This window comes from Suncus etruscus, chromosome 4 (assembly GCF_024139225.1).
Source record: "Suncus etruscus isolate mSunEtr1 chromosome 4, mSunEtr1.pri.cur, whole genome shotgun sequence".
Lineage (NCBI taxonomy): Eukaryota > Metazoa > Chordata > Mammalia > Eulipotyphla > Soricidae > Suncus > Suncus etruscus.
The window spans coordinates 106,180,776-106,201,932 of record NC_064851.1 but is presented as its reverse complement, the minus strand read 5'-3'; the positions used below and the strand labels follow the sequence as shown (position 1 = coordinate 106,201,932).

Genomic DNA, 21,157 nt, shown 5'->3' with positions numbered 1-21,157 from the left:
AGATTGCTTTCAAAGAACCAAAATCTTATTGTATCTGTATGTTCTTAAATTTTTAGCCTGCAATGCAAGTAAAGTTAGTGTGAAACAGGTCAAAAACAAAGAAAGAATAAATAAAATGATTAGTGTATTTGTGTATACCATAGCTGAAATATGAAAAAGGACTACAAGAGGAAGAGAAGGAGAGAGAATGATTGTTAGTTAAAATCTTTGCACTAATCAGGAAATCATTCAGTCCTGTTTTAACCAATTTGATGCACTCTGCACTATGAAAGCATTTTCAAATTTTTCACTAGAATTTAGCCTGAGAATTTTACACATCTAACCATTCCAAATATTTTCTCTTCCTCCTCCCTTCTTTCTTTTTCTCTTCCTCTTTTCTTTTCTTTTTTTTTTTTTTTTTTTTTTTGAGAAATAGAAATAATCCTATTTCCATATAGTTGAGTACCATCTACTAAATAATTTGGTGGATGTTTTGGGGGAAAGTTCTAATGAATTGACAGAAAAATGCTTATATCATCAATATACACATAAAATAATCGTTGCTTGAAAAAAAAAAGTACTCCTATTAAATCAGTGTGGAAACTGAAATCCAGAAAAAGATTTGCCATAAATCTCTGTGATTTTTTTTATTTTAAAATACCATTTTTAGAATAGTTTTTTTAAGGGCACGTTAAAATTAAGTGTAAAGTGTAAAACATTCTCCCAGACTTTCTATCACCTCAAAATAAAACCTTCCTCACTTCCAACACCTAAACTAGAGTAACATATTTGTTGCAATCAGGGATCCTATCTAGCATTATTATCATCCCCAAACCCATGATTTACATTAAGATCCACTCTGGGCTATCTTGTGAATTTTGTCAAGAAGGCAGTAGAGTCATCTAGAAACACAAGATGAATGTAACTCAGTATATCTCTAGAAGCACCAATGAATGTGCATATCTTTTAATTTATCCACCTAGGTCATACAAACATGTAGAATACATATACTCAATCTTTCAAGACCTACCCTTGCAACCTTGCCTACTTACACATCATGTATGCAACGTAATAGTGGTGGAAGTAGAAATAAAACAGAGTCTGAAATCTGTTTAAGATAGAGTTTATAAATATTTCCCAATCAACTAGAGGAGGGAAGAAGAGAAAATGCAGAGCCCAGTAGGCCACCAGGGATTGGGCTCCAGTCACAGAAACTGTTGGTTTTAGCCATGGAGCTGCTGAGATGGGAAAGACCGGAGGATAAGAACATTTCAATTCAGGACTGTGGTTTGCACATATTTATTTGAAATGACCTATTTAGGCAGCCAAGTAGAAATGTTGAGTAGATGATTGCATAGATGGATCCTATTTAAGGACAGAGAGAGGAGGAGAGGGAGGGAGGGGAGCAGAGAAAATGAGTGAGGGAGAGAGAGACATCATGACTTGACATATAAATTATAAATATGGGCAACATCAGCATAGAAATGGCATTAAACTTGAATTCACAAAAAATGTGCTTCTAGAAAGATGGGGAAAGAGGAATAGGTTGGAGAATCCCTGAGACCCTCCAAAATTAAAAGGTTGGGAACAAAATGAGTGAAGAAGCTGAAATAGAGCAGAGAGAAGACAGCAAGTGTCACCAAGTTTCAAAGCCAGGTCAGACATTGAAATATGAGAAGAATTTGCAAACAATTCCTGAAAGCCCCAGAAAGGGAAATAGGTTAAGAAGAGGGGAATGATTAACTCTGTCAAAGGCTGCAGATGTATGTATTCCAGTGAAATAAAGACAAAACAGACCTGGGGAGTTAGCATGTGGGAGCTCTAGGGCCATTTTGACGAATGGTGTCTGTGGACACTTGGAATGAAAACTGGATTTGATTTAAGGGATATGGAAGCTAGACAGTCAGTGACCTCAGGCTTTGGCGATTCTCGAAGCTCTTTTCCTGCAGAAAGGACAAGAGGAAGTCAATTAATTATTTAAATTAGGAAGAAGACAGCAATAGCTATGGGGGAAATTGTATTTACTTCAATTTTTTTGAAAAGAAAGGAATAACCGCGTGTTGGAGATGGTGTCCAAAATCAATGACAATGTGAATGAAAAGGTCAAAGTGCTGCTAGTAAAATATGTAACAACTCTGAGATATATATTAGGAAGGGTACATCCAGTTGTGCGTGGCTCTGCACTCAGGGATCAAAGCTGGTAGGCTCAGGGGAACATTAAGGGAGGCCTTGGAGTGAACCTAGGTCAGAAATATGCAAGGCACGCTACTTTATCCACTGTGCTATCTCTCCAGCTCCTAAAATAAAGATTTAAATTAAGCAAAAAAGTTATTTTCAGTCTGCAAATTCACTTTCTCTCTTCGAATCCCATTAAAAATTCTGACCCACTTAACAAAGATGTGTTCAAGTATTAATCTCCTTTCAATTTTTTAATTATGATTATTGTTTTAGATTTGGGCCATGCTGGGCATTGCTCAAGGGCTATTTCTAGCTTTGTACTTGAGACAGAAGATACCGACGATAGAATGTAGGCCTCTGGCAAACGACACAAACACACTAATCCTTTGAGATATTTTCCTGGCCCCTTATTCTTATATTGTGTTATACATATAGATCATCTCTTTAGACATATTTATTTGAACATAAATAAATAAAGCCAGAGATTGAACCCAAGGGCTCATACATCCAAAGCAATGTTATGGTTTTTTAATATTTGTTTGTTTTTGAAGTAAAAACAGATTTTAATCAGAAGTACTGAAGAAAGGGAGGGAAAAGATAATAAAAGGAGAGAGAGCAGCAAGTGTAAGTGCTCAAGAGAGAGTGTGGACTTCTTCAAAGGTAGAGAAAGCCCCAGTACACAACCCAGCATGAAAGTAGGAAAGTTCATAGCTCAGGATAAAAGATGTTTGTAACATGTGCTCAGGTACCATGTACCCAGGCAACACAGCTGCCAAGGCAATTGCTTTACAACTGACCCACATCTTTGTCCAGAAGTATCAACCTCTGTCTAAAATAACGAGTACTAAGCACACTAAAGCACAACAGTAGGGCTTTTGCTTTGTACGTAGCCAACCTGGGCCAGACCTAGATTCCATCTCCAGCATCCCATATGGTTCCCTAAGCCTGCTAGGAGTGATTTCTGAGCAGAGAGCCAGGAATAATCCCTGAGTGCCGCCGGGTGTGGCCCAAAAACCAAAATAAATAAAATAAAATAACTAGTACGAAAGAATGCATTAGGCTTAACAGATCATTAGATGCTTAAGGATTTGTCATAAAATAAAACAGATAGAATCAACACTGTTCTACAGAGTCAAAAGTATCATAATTCAGATAGATGCAGGAAATATTCACAAATAAAATTGAAGTGAAAACCAACACACCTGAACTCCCCTTTCTGAAAGTGACATAAGGGGGATGGATTCTTGCAGACTCCAACACCATAACAGAAGAGTCAGTTACATAGAATAGGTTGCATAGAACAAACATTGGGTGCCTTATTTTATTTATTTATTATTTATTTATTTTTGGTTTGGGGGTCATGCTTGGCTGCACTCAGGGGTTACTCCTGGCTCTGCACTCAGAAATCGCTCCTGGCAGGCACAGGGGACCATATGAGATGCCTGGCATCGAACCAGGCTCTATCTGGGGTTGGCCTCATAAAAGGCAAATGCCCAACCACTATGATATCGCCTCATATTGGTGCTTCGACATGTAGAACTAACTAGCTTGGAAGCAGCCACTATGAGATGCAGTCAGAAGAATTCTTAATATATGTTTTTGGAAGAAGCAAAAGATCTGTAATCCACAAACATGTTTGTCCCCAAATAAAGTTATCTTTTTGCTTTGCCTATGTAAACCTGTTGGATTCCAAACTGGATTTTCCAGACCCTGTACGATATGAACTTACATAACATGTAAGTCCTTTGTTCTTGCTTCCAAATCCTTAACCATACCTTAACCATCATACCTGTTGCAAGCATGGAGTCTGCAAACAGAATCCAACTAAAACTGTGTCTGATGGCATAGATTTCAGAACTGTGTGTCCCAGAAGTTGTGCTCGACAACACTGTGTCTTGCCACCCCTAAACACAGACCACCCTACAAAAATATCCTATTTTTCCCCTGGCTCAGCATGGATGCTTCAAAAGTGAAAGTGCATTCTCTCCTGGGCAGAAGAGAAAGTGCATTACCAAAAAAGGGCTTCCGCCGTGACTAGCACACGCCAGGCAGCTCGGTTGCTCTACGTGGGAATCGACATCAAGAGATTTCGGAAGCATAATTTTTGAGCCCCTGGGCAGCTGGTGATCGTTGGTCCCAGCGCCCTAAAAAAAAAAAAAGAAAAAAGAAAGTGCATTACCTATTATATTTCAGAGTCTGGCTCACTTAAGGCAAGCATTTCCAAGCAAGGTAGAGCTCACCTATGTTGAAATGCACATATGGAATTCAACATACATGTACTAGTTCCAGCCAAGTGAATTTAGACATGTGATTTTATCTACTTCAATTTGGCAGGAAGTCACATAAAAAGCCTCGAGTTACTTTCAAGTAGTCACATACTTTCAATCCTCTCCCAAAGAATCATTTTTTTGTTTTCGGGTTTTTTTGTTTGTTTGTTTGTTTTGGTTTGGTTTTTGGTTTTTGGGTCACACCCAGTGACGCTCAGGGGTTACTCCAGGCTATGAGCTCGAAATCGCTCCCGGATTGGGGGCCCATATGGGTCGCCAGGGATTGAACCCAGGTTCATCCTGGGTCAGCCAAGTGCAAGGCAAACCTTAACCGCTGCACTATCGCTCCGGCCCCCCAAAATAATTTCTTAACGATTTATCCACGTGAACTTGCCTCTCTGTTTCTTCAGAATGTGTGTGTTCAAGAGTTAATATCCTGTGGAAGGTGGACCTGGAGTGGATAAATATAAAAGCAGCAAAGAACATAGCATCCTGTGTAAAACTTTCATAATAGTGCGTTCCTCTAGAGATAATGGATATCATTATCCGCGGCGCCTTTCCTAGGAAACTTGGCAAGGTTATGATTGTTTGTTACAGCTTTGGTTATATTAACATACACATTAATATTTATAAATATTTGATGTCATGTTAATTTTTCATATAAGATGATTTATGGAATGTTGCTGTGCCCTGTTAGAGGGCATTTGAATACGCTTCAAAAGGGAGCTGAATTGATGCGTGTTCATTCAGGCAACTGGCTTGTACATCACTATTCGTACACAACGTTCTCCTGGAAGAAAAAAAAAAAAGAAGTGTTTCCAAATAAATTATGGGAATTGTGGATTTACTCCATTAACATTGTAAATAAAACATAAAGGAAAAGATGGTGCTGAAACGATTTTGAAAAGACGCTTGTTCTCTTGAAGCAAGAGAAAGTTTACTGAAAATTTTTCCAGCAAAAACGAAGTTCTCCAATAAGAAATGCTTTTAAATTTTTGTTGTAAAGATTCTCTAGCCCATATAGCATGCAAATTAGGCAAGCAGAAAAAAAGCGTATTAACACGGGATGGAAAACTTGCAACCCCTTGTTTTTCTTGGTCTGTTTCTTTTTGCTGAAGTCTGTTTAACTGGGGCTACATTTGAGTATTCAGGAAATTGAATACAAATTAGAGCAAGATTTGTGTAATAAATAAATCAGCTGTAAGTTATTAAATGGATATTTGCTTAAGGTGAACAGAATTAATTTGCCTTTACGATGTTTAAGCAGCTTGAAGCCAAAAGTTCATTTATATATATTACAGTGACTCCGAAGCTAATAAGACATAGTGTGAAGAATGGCCAGTTGGTTTCATATTCTTGTACTGTTTTCTAATGTGGCTCATCAGTACACAGTACCAAATCGTATTATTAATATGATTTACATATTTTTCATTTTAATCAAAAGAAAAGTAAATAAAATCAGTAGAAAAATGTTTTAAAACCTCTACTCGGTAGGATAATTCACTCCCCGATTATAATAGACATTACCATTCTACGCCTTTGTTCCTCCTCTGTCAGCATTTTTTAGTATATCTGTAGTTTCTTTCTTTTGCAGATGAACTATTAATAAGATTTCAGTTGTTCTGTACCTATTTTTTTCAACAATTCTAAGTATTTTTTTTTATCTTCTTTTTATGCTAAGATTCATGTTTTCTTTAAAAAGGATAACTCAGAAATAAAAATCTAGAGGGTAAATTTCAGAACTTTAAAAAAATCTAAGTATATATGTCTTGAATTAAGTATTTGGCTCTTCTAAATTTCTCATCAAATAATAATTGTTACTTTTGAATTTAGTCTCTTTGTTAAACCCTTGAAATCTTTAAGAAATCAACTCAAGAAATGAGGTTGGGCTCAACCTTCTAAAAATTCAACTGTTCGTGCTATCCAGTTTCACAAAATTACAATTAATTTGAGTTAACTATAATAGACTTTCTCCCTTCTATTTTCATACTCAAATTAATTCTGTCATCACAATTATTCACATCACCAAAAAAATTACAACAGGTCATGAGGGAGAAAAAATACCTTAATTTGAGGTTACCCAAAAAGATTTCTGGCAATAGAACATGTGTGGGAAATGAGAATAAAAGTTCCATTCCCAGGTGACAGATCACTAGCATTCCAGGGTATATCGCTGTGAAGTCATTTTGAATTCACCAAATAAATACATAAATAATTGTTGGCAAATAATCAATGAAAGTAGTAAGTATTAGATAATGTTAAGTACCAGGAATTTAAGCTCTAACTATATATATTCAACTCGACTGTCACAGTTATAGAAATCTACTTTTTATTAAAAATGTGTAATATAAAGAAAATTTAAACATCAGCATTTTAAGATTTCCCCCACCTCTTCTGCTATGTATTAATCAGAATCAACTCTTCAGAATTCTTGCTTCCCAATGAAGACTAATCAAAGATTTTTAGGGAATATCGGGCATGATTAGATTGAGTCCTAGATGGAGGAAATGAAGTTAACAAACACACCAAAATAATCACCTTCTTAGAAAGAGTATAATATATGAATGAACAAAAAAAATCCAAAAATTTAAAAACTCTTCATATAAAGGTTAAGATAACTAGAGAGGGTAATCTAGGAGGGCCTCAGAAATAAAGGATTGGTATTATGTTTTTAGATAGCTGAAATAAGTTTTTGACAACTCAGCTATATCAGTTAGTCAGACTTAAGTTATAAATATATGCTCCATAAAAAATGAAGAAAAGCTGAATTGAATTCTCAACAGTTAATCTTTTCATATCTTTCTTAAGATTATATATGACTAAGAGACTTTGTGAAGTTATTTTATTTAAAAACAAAAGCAAACTATAAAATGACAATAGGAAATATAAATTTAAACATAGACACATTAAATAGAGATGAAATTCTTGCTTATTCATACATAGGCACATGTATACTTAGATATGTCTCTATGTGGCTTATGGTACAAGTCTATGTTGAGTTAACCTCTACTGTTCCTATTGTAAAGTTCCTCATTTAGTTCTAAGATTTCAAAGAAAGCCATGGGTATAGCTTAGTAAGACCCTGAGTTTAATCCCTGGCATATTAAGTAAAATATTACCGAGAAATTAAAACCTAATCAAAATAGCTGACCACTCCAGAGTAGATCATATTATTCTCTAATTTGGGGGCAAAACATTTTTTCCCAGGATTATACTTTAGAGAAAAAAAAAGAGAAAGGTCTGAGAAAAAAATCATAACTATAAAATCATGCACCATTGCATGGAAATATGGAATTCTTTACTTAAGGACAATTTACCAATCCACATTTAAAATAAAACAGTGATGGTGCTTTCAGAAAAGGGTTTAACTAAATTAAAGTAGGAGACTGACAATCAGTTCTTTGAATACAAAAAAAAAATTGTCATTAGTGGTACTTCATCCTTGTTTGATTTCAAAGAAGATAATGCAAAGCTGATCAACCCTGGTCAGATGAAAAGGGGAGTGTCCCACAAATCACATGCCTTTTTATCACTTATTAAATGGCATATGGTGTTAACAGTTCCCAAACTACTTTGCAATGTTTGAGTAATAAATTAAGGCTTCTTAGCTAATGCCATGTGGGCCACTTTGTGAGAAATCTGGCTCCTTAGTCCAGCCTACTAAATTCAGCTAGCGTGCATATTTTCATCACTAATTTAAAAAAAAAAAAAAAAAGAAGAGTTGGTGCATGAGCTCAGGAGTTCAACATAGTCAAGCAACACAAAAAGAGGGAGTCAATTGATCAAGCCCATATGCTTTTTTTCCCTCTGTATCTTTAGTTCTGTCTGAATGGTTTTTAAAATGTTAAGATGAAGTTGAAAGATTGCAACCTCATTTGCCCCAAATTATTTCATAAAGCAGATGCCTAAAATAGTTGATAAGTACTGGGACCTTCACTACAGGAATTGAGCTGGAAGAGCAATAATTAGTGAAGTGATTAAAAGTGATGACTAAGAAACTCTAACCCTTTCAAATTTGTTCAAAGCCAGCTTATTTGACCCTGGTATGATAGGAGCTGAGCCTTTAGAAGTGTTCAAGATGAAATGAAATTATGACTTGACAAACAGTTCGGTGTATTGGTGCTGAGAGAGATCATGATGGATCTCTCTCCAACACTGGGGCCTGATAATCTTTGTCAACAAATCAAGTTCAAGGATTTCTCTAACCCTTTCCTTTCTAACCTCTGTTATGAGCAATATGAATGTAGAGGTGATGGGAAGTAGGGGAGTGAAGAAAAGACAAGGGGAAGGTTTTCTGCACTTCATTCCTTAATATATACCATGCCCACCCAGGAAATTAATCTGCTCCATACAAACAATCCCATAATAGTTTTATTAGTCATAAATTGCTCACTACACAATAAGTTTATTGACATTAACTTGCATTAAAGGAAAACTAAAAATTGAAATTAGGCCATTCACTTATCTTTGTATCTATAAATATAAGGAACCTATTTTTTCACAAAGTCCTTGAGAATTAAAAAATAAATAAAAACGTCTCATCTAATATATCATATTCCTAAAGAGAATGGGTTTGTTTTCCACTCTAATTTTAGCTGTTTTTATTAGATTCTGCCTCTAGCAAGGGTGTGAATAAGAATTTTAAGGTGAATCTATTATGTCATAGTTAAATATAAAAGGAAACTATTCACAAGTCTCAAGAATCGAAACTAATAGAATGCACAAGGGGTCAATAGAAGGAGTATTTTTTTCTCTTCCCCCATGATCTATTGCTATTCAGAACAACTGATGAGACAGGTTCATTATTGTTTTGCAACCACACATAAACCATTATTACCCACATTTACTCCCCAAGGTGTTCTCATGGGTAGTTTTTCAATGATTTGTAATTTCAAGGAGCAGCAATCTTACAATAGACTCTCTTTTACTTTCCTGGGCCTTGAAAACAGATATTTCCACTGTTACAAACTAAAGGTCAGGAAGACAGTGGCAGGCTTTCTGAAAATTTCTTTATCAGAGTGACAAATGTTTATCATCCAAAAATGGATCTGGCCTCTCTAGATTAGTCACTGAAAAGAAAAGATCATCCAGCAGCTGAAATCTGCAAATTTAACTTAAACCTTCTCTTAAAAACAAGTGTTGACAATTACAGTCATTTGACTTAGAAAATATATATAAATAATTTGTAAAAATAGTCTACGTTAGAGACCATTTTATTATAAGTGTGGGCAACACCTAAAAGAAGGCTAAAGGATATTGCTATAGAACCCGACCTAAAATGTTGTGAGAATGAATTTTTTTCAATGTAGAAATCACTTCATCAAAAACAAAAATGGATTCTGTGTGTATGTGTGTGTGTGGGGGGGGGGGAGTAATTTAAATTATAGGTCTTTATTTTTGGGGTTTGGGGCTCCCAGTGCAGGGCTCAGGGCTTACTCCTGCCTCTATGCTCAGGGATCATTCTTGGTGGACTTGGGGGAACCATATGAGGTGCCAGGAATCAACCCCAGCATCGGCCCCACCTTATATGGTTTTTGAAGATATGTGTCTCTTTTATTAAGAGATGTGGTTTTTAATGTATGCCTAGACTGTAATCTGACTTCTAAAATGAAATGGTTCTGAGCCTGCAGATTTGGTTGAGGAAAAAGAAACTACTGTTCAGTACTGGATTCTGATGTTTCTCAATGTACTGCTGACTCTTCTATTTAAATTTGTGTCTTTCAGTTCAGGAAAATTATTCCAGACATAGATAGGCAAATTCCCTAGCACTGCAGTGCAGGTTCTGTGCTCAGAACAAGATCTGTATTAGTGGTTGAGAGAAGAGTAGTAGAATAAATAGAAAGAAGTAGAAAGAGGACCAGTTATCTAAGTGATCATCTTTACACAGACTTATGTAAATGTCTCCCCCACTACTCTTGTATGAGTAGTATAGTATAGTATAGTATAGTATAGTATAGTATAGTATAGTATAGTATAGTATAATATAGTATAGTATAGTATAATATAGTATAGTAGTAGTAATAGAAGGAGGAGTAATAGTATAGTCCTTAGGATAAGGTTGTAAATGTGCAAGGGGTAAGCAGAAAAATAGTGCATAATAATAGCACTGCACTCAGCCCACCCCAATTGGCTGCTGGTAGTGAATATGGTTCCCCGAGTACCCCTGGAGTACTTTGGGGTATGACCCAAAACACACTTTTTAAGTCACATCCTTCAGAGATAAGTAACAGCACAGCAAGTAAATGATGATGCTTTCATTAAAATGACGTTCAGCAAGAATACTTTTGAAAACCGTCCTAGAAATAGCACAAATGCTGATTTCTAAGCTTCCAAATCAAGTTCTTATTTTTGGAACCTTCTTGATTTTTGTTAAACACTATACGTCTTAAAATTTCTTTGGTTTCACACAAAGCATTCTAGATTTTCTAATAGCAAATGAGCACTCACACATTTAAAGATTTTTTTCCCAAATCTCTATGGCTTTAGAGCTCTGTTTATGCTAAGAATTGAATCATTCTCCATCAAACTGTACCCAGAAATCCGACTATTAAGATTCATTGCAAATGCTATCTCAACTCATAATTTACTAATTTTACTACTCAGAAAGATTCAAGATCTAAGTTGGAAGTTTCTCCTGAATTTTTACCTGGAATTTCTTCTTCCCACCCTCTTCATTTGGTGAATATTTGTGTTTCTTCCTTAAATGGGAATGTCACCTTTGAAAGTGATTCCATGAGATTTACTCACAGCTACTGCTTTTTAACTGGCTAATGACAAAAGTTGAAATGTCCATTTGCTTTGTGCAAACTAATTGGCCACAAGCAATATCTCATGCACTTCCTTGTTTCTAGGAATACCATGCAAGACTTGTTTAAAATGAACATCTCTGGATACCATCCTTGAAAATTCTGAGTTTAGAGAACTGAGGTTGGGTGCAGGACTGGAAAGTCTAATAACCCCCATGTTGTTCTGATGCCAGTAATCCAAAGAGCACTGGAAGAAGAGTAACTTAGTTTGGGCCAGTTTGTATATTATCTAGTCTTCAAATTTCAATCGAGAACCTCTACTCAGGGCTTCTTCAGAATAGACTTAGAGGCTGATTGCTTAAACATTTGAAAATAAACATTGCTTGGGTCATTTGCCTGACTGAAATCTAGTTTATAAGTAATAGGATATATTCTTGAGGCCAGAATGCAGTATAGCTACTGGGTAGTCTAAATAGAGTCAGCAAGACTCAGAAGAACCCTTGAGACCAGGAGCCTAGGGGATCTCGGGGTTCTCTGTTCTAGGTTTATCTTCACTGTCAGCTCCTTCTCTCTTCTCTTTCTCTAACTCTGAACTACTCTCCGTCAATTTCTTCCCTCTTTATAGATTCTTAGTTCAGAATCTCCTTCCAGAGAGAAATCTTATACCAGGTTAAAAGAGAAAAACGTTTCACTCTGGACCTTCCACAGATTTTTGTGGATGAAAGGTGCAGGATTTGAGAGCAAGGGGGAAAGAGGTGTCAGGTGTCAGGTGAGCAGAAAGGGAAAGACTTTCTTTCTTTCTTTCTTTCTTATCTTATCTTTCTTTCTTTCTTTCTTTCTCTTTCTTTCTTTCTTCTTTCTTTCGTTTTTCTTTCTTTCTTTCTCTTCTTCATCTTTCTTTCTTTCTACTTTCTTTCTTATCTTCTTCTTCCCTTTCCTTTCTTCTTCCTTCCTTCCTTCCTTCCTCTTCCATCCTTCCTTCCTTCCTTCCTTTTCTTTTTTATGGGTTTTTGGGTCACACCCGGCAGTGCTTAGGGGTTATTCCTGACTCCAGGCTCAGGCTCAGAAATTGCTTCTGGCAGGCACGGGGGTCCATATGGGACACCGGGATTCGAACCGATGACCTCCTGCATGAAAGGCAAAAAACGCCTTACCTCCATGCTATCTCTCCTGCCCCAAGACTTGCTTTCTGTCTCTCTCCTCTCCTTTCTCCAAAGCTGCCCAAGAAATGCTAGGTTTGCACCTTTTCCACTTAAGCCACACAGAACCCAGAACTGCAGCATTATTCAAAAGAGGGGAAATTCAGACCTACAAGCTGCTCAGAAGTTCTCTTTTTCTGAGTTCTTCACCTGCTTCATGCCTTAAATCTACAACGCTCTACTTTAAATGACTTTTACACAACATACTCCAGAACAGAGCAAAACCAGCTGGCATGCAAGAAAAACCCAAAACAAATGCCTAAAAGGTCATTAAAAATAACTTGTTCCTAAGAACAAAGCCCCAGATCACCAGAGTCATTAATAAAGATCTTTGGGAAAATTAAAGATCAAATGGAAATAACTAATTTTTCCCTCTAATCCCCTGCATTGGGAGATCATCCTCTCAGTATTGTCTTTAAAATAGGCTTCGCTTCCCCCACACCAACTCTAGTGACAGTTTTCAGGCTCGTTTTTTTTATTTTTTTTTTAATCTGGTTGGATGAAAAATATCACATTTCTGGATCTTAGAGAAGTGAGTGCAAAGTGTAACACAGGCTTGGAATGAAAGGGAAGAAGACAATTTCCAAATACTGCAATTGATATAAATGCCCCAAAGTCTCTACTTTGCCTCTTTCATTTAGACATTGCTATTTTTTGAGAGCCTAATTCACAGAGGCTGAAGTGCATCTTTCATGCATTTTTCGAGGAGAATGAATATTATGACATCAGTAGCTTTTCTTGCCCACCAATTTGCAGGCATATACACACATGCATACATACATACATACACACACACACTGTACAAGTCATCTCCCTGCTTACATGTCTTCATTTGATAGTTCACAGACAAGAAGTTTTGTGAGTCTGAACCTAAATGATCTGTTAATGATTTGGGATTTTAAACAGCTACCACTGAAAGCTGGGACTTGTAATCAAGTTTGACATGAAAAATAGTTCTGCCATTAATTCAAGGAAATACTAGAGTTTAAGCTTAATCACATTACATTTCAGATAATTTGTGTGTCATGAAGTTGTATTTTGGAAACACAAAGTTGAACTTTACTACTGAGGCAAATCCTATAACTAAGGAGAATTTAGCCTCAGAGCATTTTCCATAGTGGGCTGTACTTTTAGAAAGCTACAGTGGAAAAACCGTATTTATTAATTCTATTTAAATGCTTTAGACAGGGGCCGGAGTGGTAGGGCATTTGCCTTGCACACAGCCAATTCAGGACAAATGGTGGGTCAAATCCCCAGCATGCCATATAAATCCCCCACGCCTGCCAGGAGCGGTGTCTAAGCACAGAGCCAGGAGTAAACATCCTGAGCACCACAGGGTGTGACCCCAAACCCAAAATAAATAAATAAATAAATAAATAATAAATAAATAAATAAATAATAAATGTTTTAGGACAGTGGCTTTCTCTCTTTTTTACTATTGTGAATGGGCACAGGACTGGGTGTTGAGACAAAATTTTTTTACATGAGAGAATACATACATGTAATTTAAATGCCAATGATTATAAACAGTAGCACTCTGATTAATTTCATGTAGTACTTGTCTTTTTTTTAATCAAAAAAGAATATTTTACGGTTTCTATGTCTTGTGAATCCCCAAAAGTATTCCTTGCTTCTAATTTGAAGCATGATAAGATTTAAAAAAAAATCTCTGAATGTTTGTAATTTTTACATTTTTGTGTCTTGCTGTGGGGGTGTGTGTGTGTTGTTTTGTGTTTGTGTGTTTGTGTCTGTGTGTGTGTGTGTGTGTGTGTGTGTGTGTGTGTGTGTGTGAAGCTTAAGTTAGATTTTCTTACAGGGTCTATTGATAAGAGTAAATTATAAAAGTGCCAAACAGAACTCATAGTTTGATGCAAAATATTTAAAATTATATCAAAACATTAATGTACCTCAAAAGGGATCCACACTCACACATTTTTTGTGCCACTTAGGAATTCTATTTCCTTGACACAAATGGTTCTGTCTGAATGCTGGACCCTGATCATGATACCCTTGAACCAAACAAGGGGTTTGATCCAGTTAAGGGGTTAAGCTCCACCCCAGAGAAACTCATTATAACATTTCATACCATCTACAGTGCAAATAAGCTCGCTGTTTAAACATCAAACAGAAAAGACAGTCTGAGAAGACTTTAATATTTTTCTAAATAAACTATCTTTAACATATCCCTTCTTGACTCTTCGAAGCACCTGTTTTTCCAAGTTTCAACTTAAAATCCTGCAAAAAAACATTGTTGTTTTCTCATGCTAATGCTACAAAATTCACATTGGGTATAAAAGATCTTCCAGCAAGAATTCTGGCCCCCCTTTCCATAGCATGTTGTTAAACTTCATCCAATTGTTCAGCTAATTCTTATGCTTCTCCAATTTTACTGGATATGATGTTTTTATTGGGATGCGGGGAAGCATGGCTAATGACATCAACCAGCTTGGTAATTTCTCACTGCCAGGTTCCTCCAGAACTTACACTTTTGTCACTCAAACTGCACCAAATTGCTCCAACAATTAATCTTAAAGCGCATGAGTCTTTTAAGTGGATCCTCTGCTTGGGATTTTGTGTTAAAAGCAGAAAAGTTCCCATGAGGAAAGGAAAGGGACTGAGTTCACCTTGCCAGCCACTACTCTCTCTCACTCTCTCTCTCTCTCTTTCTCTCTCTTTCTCTCGCTCTTTCTCTCTCTCCGCTCTTTCTCATTTTTCTCTCTTTCTCTTTCTCTTTCTCTCACTCTCTCTCTACCTCCCTCCTTCCCTCTCTCCCTCTCCCTTCACTCTCAGTCTCCCCGCCCCAAAGGAATGAATTACATTTCTCTTCTTGTCCTTTAAATGAATAGCATAGTTTTGGGTGAAATTATCGGGCAATTGCATGCCTTTTATGCAGATAATGCTATTTGATGAAAGCGGTGTTTTGATCTGCTAAGGATAATACAGATCCAGGGTTGGATTCATTGGTGAGAGTAAAGCTGTCTTCTGTGATAACTTCATCTCAGCATGAGGTCAGACGGGGAAAACTGGGATGGGGATTAAAAAATGACACAGTTGGAACAGTATTCAGTTCCCTGCTGTGCTCACAGTATACTGGCTGCACAGTATAGCTTATGTTTCTGATCTGTTATGGTATTGTCTGCCTTTCTCTCTCAGAGCCCAAAGAGATTGCTTAAAACTTTTCTTTCTTCAGCTAGAGGGATTAGTTCTGTGCAGCTTTTTTAATTAAAGAAACTGTATCTTTTTCAAGGCAATTTAAAACGGCAAGGAAAGGACCATCAACAGCCACAACGGAGGACTATTATCTGCAACAAAGTGTGAGCTGGAAATTTGAGATGCAAAAAAAAAAAAAAAAACAGGGGAAGAAAGAAATCTGGTTGCATGTTTTCCACCTTCCACGATTGCTCAGAACTCTACCTGCAGAACAGTAAATAAATGATTTGGGATAAGTCCTAAGGACCCACCCAGAAGTAGCAACTTTCACTCGCTGTTGCTTTTGGAGCTTAGCTGAGTTTGCTTAATTAAATCTTCATGCAGATAGTCAAGTGCACTTGAAAATAGTGCAAAAAGAAATAGATTGGACTCCATCTACTTTTCTTTGTCCAGAGATCATTAAACAACAACAACAACAACCAAAACATTTCTATTTGACTGAATGTGAGAACAGGAAAAAGTGTCCTATTAAGAGGGACAATTTGCATTTAAACCCTGCCGAGTACAACATTGGAGTAACTTTATCACAAAGGACCTTGACTTTCGTGATTAGTGGTCATCATCTTTATTCATCTGAGGGTGGGGCATGCATTGAGTTGCTCCAAAGGGATGATGAATTTGTCAGGACTTATACTTTTGAGGTGAATTTGTATCTCACTTTAACCCAGGTTAATGTCGAAAAATCCTCAAATGTTTCAAATAAGGCCCAGATGGTTATCGCTTTACAAAGCTTACAGGCGCTGTGCTTGAATTGCAAAACGCTCATCTCCCACTAAATTCCATGCCAGATCAATTAGAAACAGTCTTCCTGAGCAGACAGGAACAGAGATTGTTTCCCCAATACCAGCTGAACCCCTGGGTTGAAGAAATGAAAAGCAGTCATCTTAGGCACTGCCCGTCTTCCCACTAAAATCCAAAGTATATCTGGAACACAAGAAGGGTTTGAATAAACAAAGACACCGTAGTTGCTTTTCCTAGCTGCTCACTAAAATGCTCTCTTAAATAACAGTACTTGTTATCTTACTGAAAAGGAGAGAGAGAGAGAGAGAGAGAGAGAGAGAGAGAGAGAGAGAGAGAGAGAGAGAGAGAGAGAGAAATTGCATCTCATTGCTTTTCCTCAATACTGGGTGTATCTTGACTTCTAATTCTGTTTTTGAGAAAGTCAAGCAGGTTCAGAGGGGAACTTACATGGCTTGCTATTGTCACTCAGAATTTTAAATAACCTGCCAATGGGCAGAAACATAGAAAGGCAGACCTAATTGGTGTATTTTTTGAAGTCAATTTTATTTATGGCATATTCTTTAAAAAAAAAAAAAAAGTTAGAATGACCGAAGCTGATGAAAATTCTTCACTTCTGTAATCTTCCATCTGGCGCAGTCAGTTTTGTAGGATCTTCTGTTGTACTCTGTAGGTTACAGCCTGTATGTTCAAAGAGGAAGACCAACCCCTGAAATATTTGCTCCCAGCTACTCAACAAGGTCAGCAGCAAAAAATTAAGCACAGTGCCCTTGTCTGTTATAGTCAGAGAATCCCATGGAAGCTATATCTTCTGAGAAATAGCTGTGATTGTGATATATATACATATATAATAGGAAGATATTACATATAAAATCTTAGGTCATGAGAATTATAAGTAATATATAGGTTTTCAAGGCTGAAAGTCCAGGAATAGTAGCTATGAAGAGGCAAAGAGAGGAGTGAGTTGGCCCTTTCTGGGAAATAAGAGGTTTGTTCCAAGGGTCTGAACCAGAATTAATATCACTCCATACTTAAATGTATGGCCTATGATAGCAAGTTGTCATAGAATCTGGACACTGAAATATAAAATGGGCACTGTATTATGAACAAACTATCCTTGTTAGGTAGCAGTCTTTCTATAAACAAATATATTCATTTTTAATATATATTAATACATACATCTTAGACATAGTAATTTTATATACAACTTACAAATGTTAATGTATATCTTATATATACACTAATGTACATGTTATGAATGCATATATGTTCATAAGTATATAAGTACATGAATTTATATAAAATATATTTGATACATTAAATAAAATAAAATTATGTAATCATAAAACAATGATTATATAATATATTAATAACATATACTAATATTTGCTAGCTTATACATTTATATATAGTATGACTAAAGTCTAAATTTAGACATGCTACATATTTAAATCAATTATTCAATATGTATTAAATGATTATACATTTATTTAATATATAGTAATACTTAATCTATACTATATATTAAAATGTATTTAACCGTAGGTACATTATAATATGTAGTACATGCATTTAATATATTATACTATAAAATATAGCATAGCATAGTATATATACAAATATAATGTAGTATAATATATCAAGTGTATACTCCCTATGTATTTATACTTTAAATTATATATTTGATATACTACATATGTATATTTAATACATCATAAATGTTATCTAATGATAATAACACCAAGAATATTCTATATGCCTTAAATACTGTATTTATTATTAACTTAGTTTCAAAGTCATTTGTAGATGGGGAGAGACACTGGGAGAGGGGGGTGCATCCTCCATAGATAAGGGAGTCAAGTTAGACCCATCACCAGATGATCCTAATCACCACATGCATGTCTACCATTGACTCTCCAGGCCAGGTTGACCAAGTGTTTATGAGAGTGGGGCTTGGGCCCCCAAAATGTTTTGATAGAAAAATATAACATAGTTTAAAAGGCACCAGGTTAAAAGTTTTAATTATAGACTTCCTTTTGTTTAATATAGAATAATATGGCAGGATTTATATATATAATTGGGTTTTTTTTAAGATGTAAAATGCAGGGTACAGTGGGGAGGGCATTTGACTTGCATGTGGCCAAATGGGGTTCGATCCCTGGCCTGCCATATGGTCTCCTGGGCCTGCTAGGAGTAATTCCTGAGTGCTGCCAGGTGTGACCGAAAAACCAAAAATAAAATAAAATAAAATAAAAAGGAAAGTGCTCCAAATGGAAAGATTCAAACTGTTAAAACTCATTCATAGAACCTATTTACTGGGAGGATTACAGCAAACCCAGTTAGCAGCTGGCCTGTACTCTACAACCTCCTGTTCTGTGAAGGTCAAGCCAAAGACAAGATTGGTTTCTGTGTAAGACAGAAGTTGACATACTAGAAAAGCAGGATTCTGGGTGAATCTGGAGATGTTCTATTCAGAGAGGCTCCCAAATCCTGGAACATTCAGAAGAAGCAATGTGAGGCATCTTGTCTTGTTCACAGGAAAGTGAAAAGGGTATATTTCCCTTTGTGCTCACATTTTGATAACTTGCTTAGTGATTAGACTAGAATATTTGATTGTATGATTTGCCCTCCATGAGAAAACCCAAAGATGGCCCACATGTTTTTGCAAGTGAAACACACACACACACACATACACACACATACACACTTACACATATCACCCTAATAAGAACTTGGGAGTTACTAGAGACACTGTGGCTAGATAAGATCCCACTTTTCCTTGGTGTCTACCAGCTTTAGGATATTTTAAGCTGTTCCCTCACTTACTAGTAATCCTAGTTGAGCCCTAATAGCCTTTGGCCGTAGGCAGAATATTTATTTGACTTGTCTAATCTTTTCTGAATCTAGTAAGTGGGAAGGTCTGGGTATTTCAGTTTTAGGGTCCCCTCCACCTTAGTCAGCCCCTTCATCAACCATTCCCCATGGATTGGAGTCCATCTTTAAGTTCACTCTTGCTGCAGCTTCCTAGAGCAGATGTAGTAAGTTTGAAGAACTCCATGAGTGAGGCTGGCAGATGCCCCAAAGATGCTCAGACCTGCCTAGCCAGCCAAGCATCTTCACTGCCCTGCGATCTGCAGTCCCGGAAGTCACAGCTATCAGATTAGGAAGTGGTGCAGAGTCCCCCCTACTCAGCCCAGCAGGGAAGCCAGACCAGCTGCACCCCCCAAAAAAAGGCAAGACAACTACAGGAAGAGACAGTGACAAGAGCCTCCTGCAAAACCACAGGTCCCCTGGGACTGAGAAGGTGCAGAGTCCAAGGGGACACAATGGCCAAGAGGCACTAATCAGAGCCCTCCCCAGCTCACCCTACCTCCCCACCCCAAAAGGAAGCCTGGTATTTGGTTTTGATCTTCAACCCAAGAGCACTTTTTTAAGAGACTTGCAAAGGCTGCTGTAGGATGTATCTTCCAGAAGTGAAGATGGAGGCTGCTGGTTAGGGGTGGTGGCCAGTGGGTCAAAATCCCCCCTCTGGGAAGAGCTATGTGACCAGGGTGGAGGGCGATGCCAGGAGCGAGACACTAGCCCTGTGCGCGAGGACTCAGAGGCCCAGCCACCAGCATGGCAAAGTTTGCTGGGTGCGGACAGAGTGCAAATAAAACAGTCTCTCTCGCTTTGCTTCTCCTGATGAAGTTTTTATGACAGTGGAGGGTAAGGCATGAACTACTCCCCAATCTCCTCCCGCCCGCGATAAAAGCCCAGCGAAGGAGATAGGGAGGAGAGAGAGAGAGAGAGAGAGAGAGAGAGAGAGAGAGAGAGAGAGAGAGAGAGAGAGAGAGAGAGAGAGAGAGAGAGAGAGAGAGAGAGAACGGTCACATATTAAGCGCTGCCGTTCCAAGGTTTCATTTAGGAAAAGAGAGAAGGGAGAGAGAGGGAAAGAGGGACAATTCGTGTCTCCCTGCAACCCCCCTTCTCCAAAGGCCCTCCCAGGAGGAAAGTTGTTTGTTAGAGGAGGCGAATACACAGAGAACCCCCCAACTTAACTCGCTCACCTCGCAGAAATGTGTTACACATGCCTGAGTGGTTTGCCCAGCGGCGCCGCCCAGCAGAACAGGTGTCTCGGCTGTGGTCGTGACTGACTTGTAGCCCGTTTGGGCTCCATTGCATCCGATTAGAGCGAGCGTTCGGCCTCGGGGACTCCAAAACTTTGAATAACACGGAATAAGGGGAGCTAAGTTGTAGACAGGTTTCAAGGCTTCGGACATTTGTTTGTCCTACTCTACTCTGCGCTTATTACCAGTGTGAAGTAGAATGAAAGATCTAGAGAAAAGCTGGAAAGAAAAAAAAGCACCACGCCCCCTCCACATCCACCAGTTGTACCAGTAATTGCCTCTTTTGCTCTGGCCTTTTATATTAGGATGAGCAATATCTTGGCTTTTCTGGGAAAGAAGGTAACCCCCACCCCGCCCCATATATAAAGCGCAAGAGGCAGAAAGGGTGTTGCTTAGATACTTAAGGAAAAAAATAATAAAATGCTTTAAGCACTTGCAATGTTTCTATGGGACCTGGGAGCGCGACGTGATTCAGGGAAGCAGCTGCGAGTGAGTGTCCCGGAATGCCCACTGAGGGTCGTGCATGTGCTTGGCATGTCCTATAAACCTTCAGAACTGACAGGTTTCCCCTTAAAAAAAAAAAAAAACAAAAAACTACCCTAGCTAGAACTGGCAAGAAGAGGGGCCTATAATTAAGGTGCTACGCCGCCAGATGACAGCACCTCTCTCCCAATTTGGAAGTCACCGGGTAGGAAGAAAATCCAGCAATCCTCGGAATTTGGGGGGAAGGA

At 37.6% G+C, this 21,157-nt stretch overlaps 1 protein-coding gene and 1 non-coding gene across 2 annotated transcripts in view; both read left to right on the top strand.

Moving 5' to 3' along the window:
• TENM3 (teneurin transmembrane protein 3) overlaps nucleotides 1-21,157 on the top strand; it is a 745,099-nt gene that overhangs the window by 82,614 nt on the left and 641,328 nt on the right.
• LOC126008034 (U11 spliceosomal RNA) lies at nucleotides 4,172-4,304 on the top strand. The gene has a single exon (XR_007495460.1). It is a non-coding gene; the product is annotated as a U11 spliceosomal RNA (small nuclear RNA).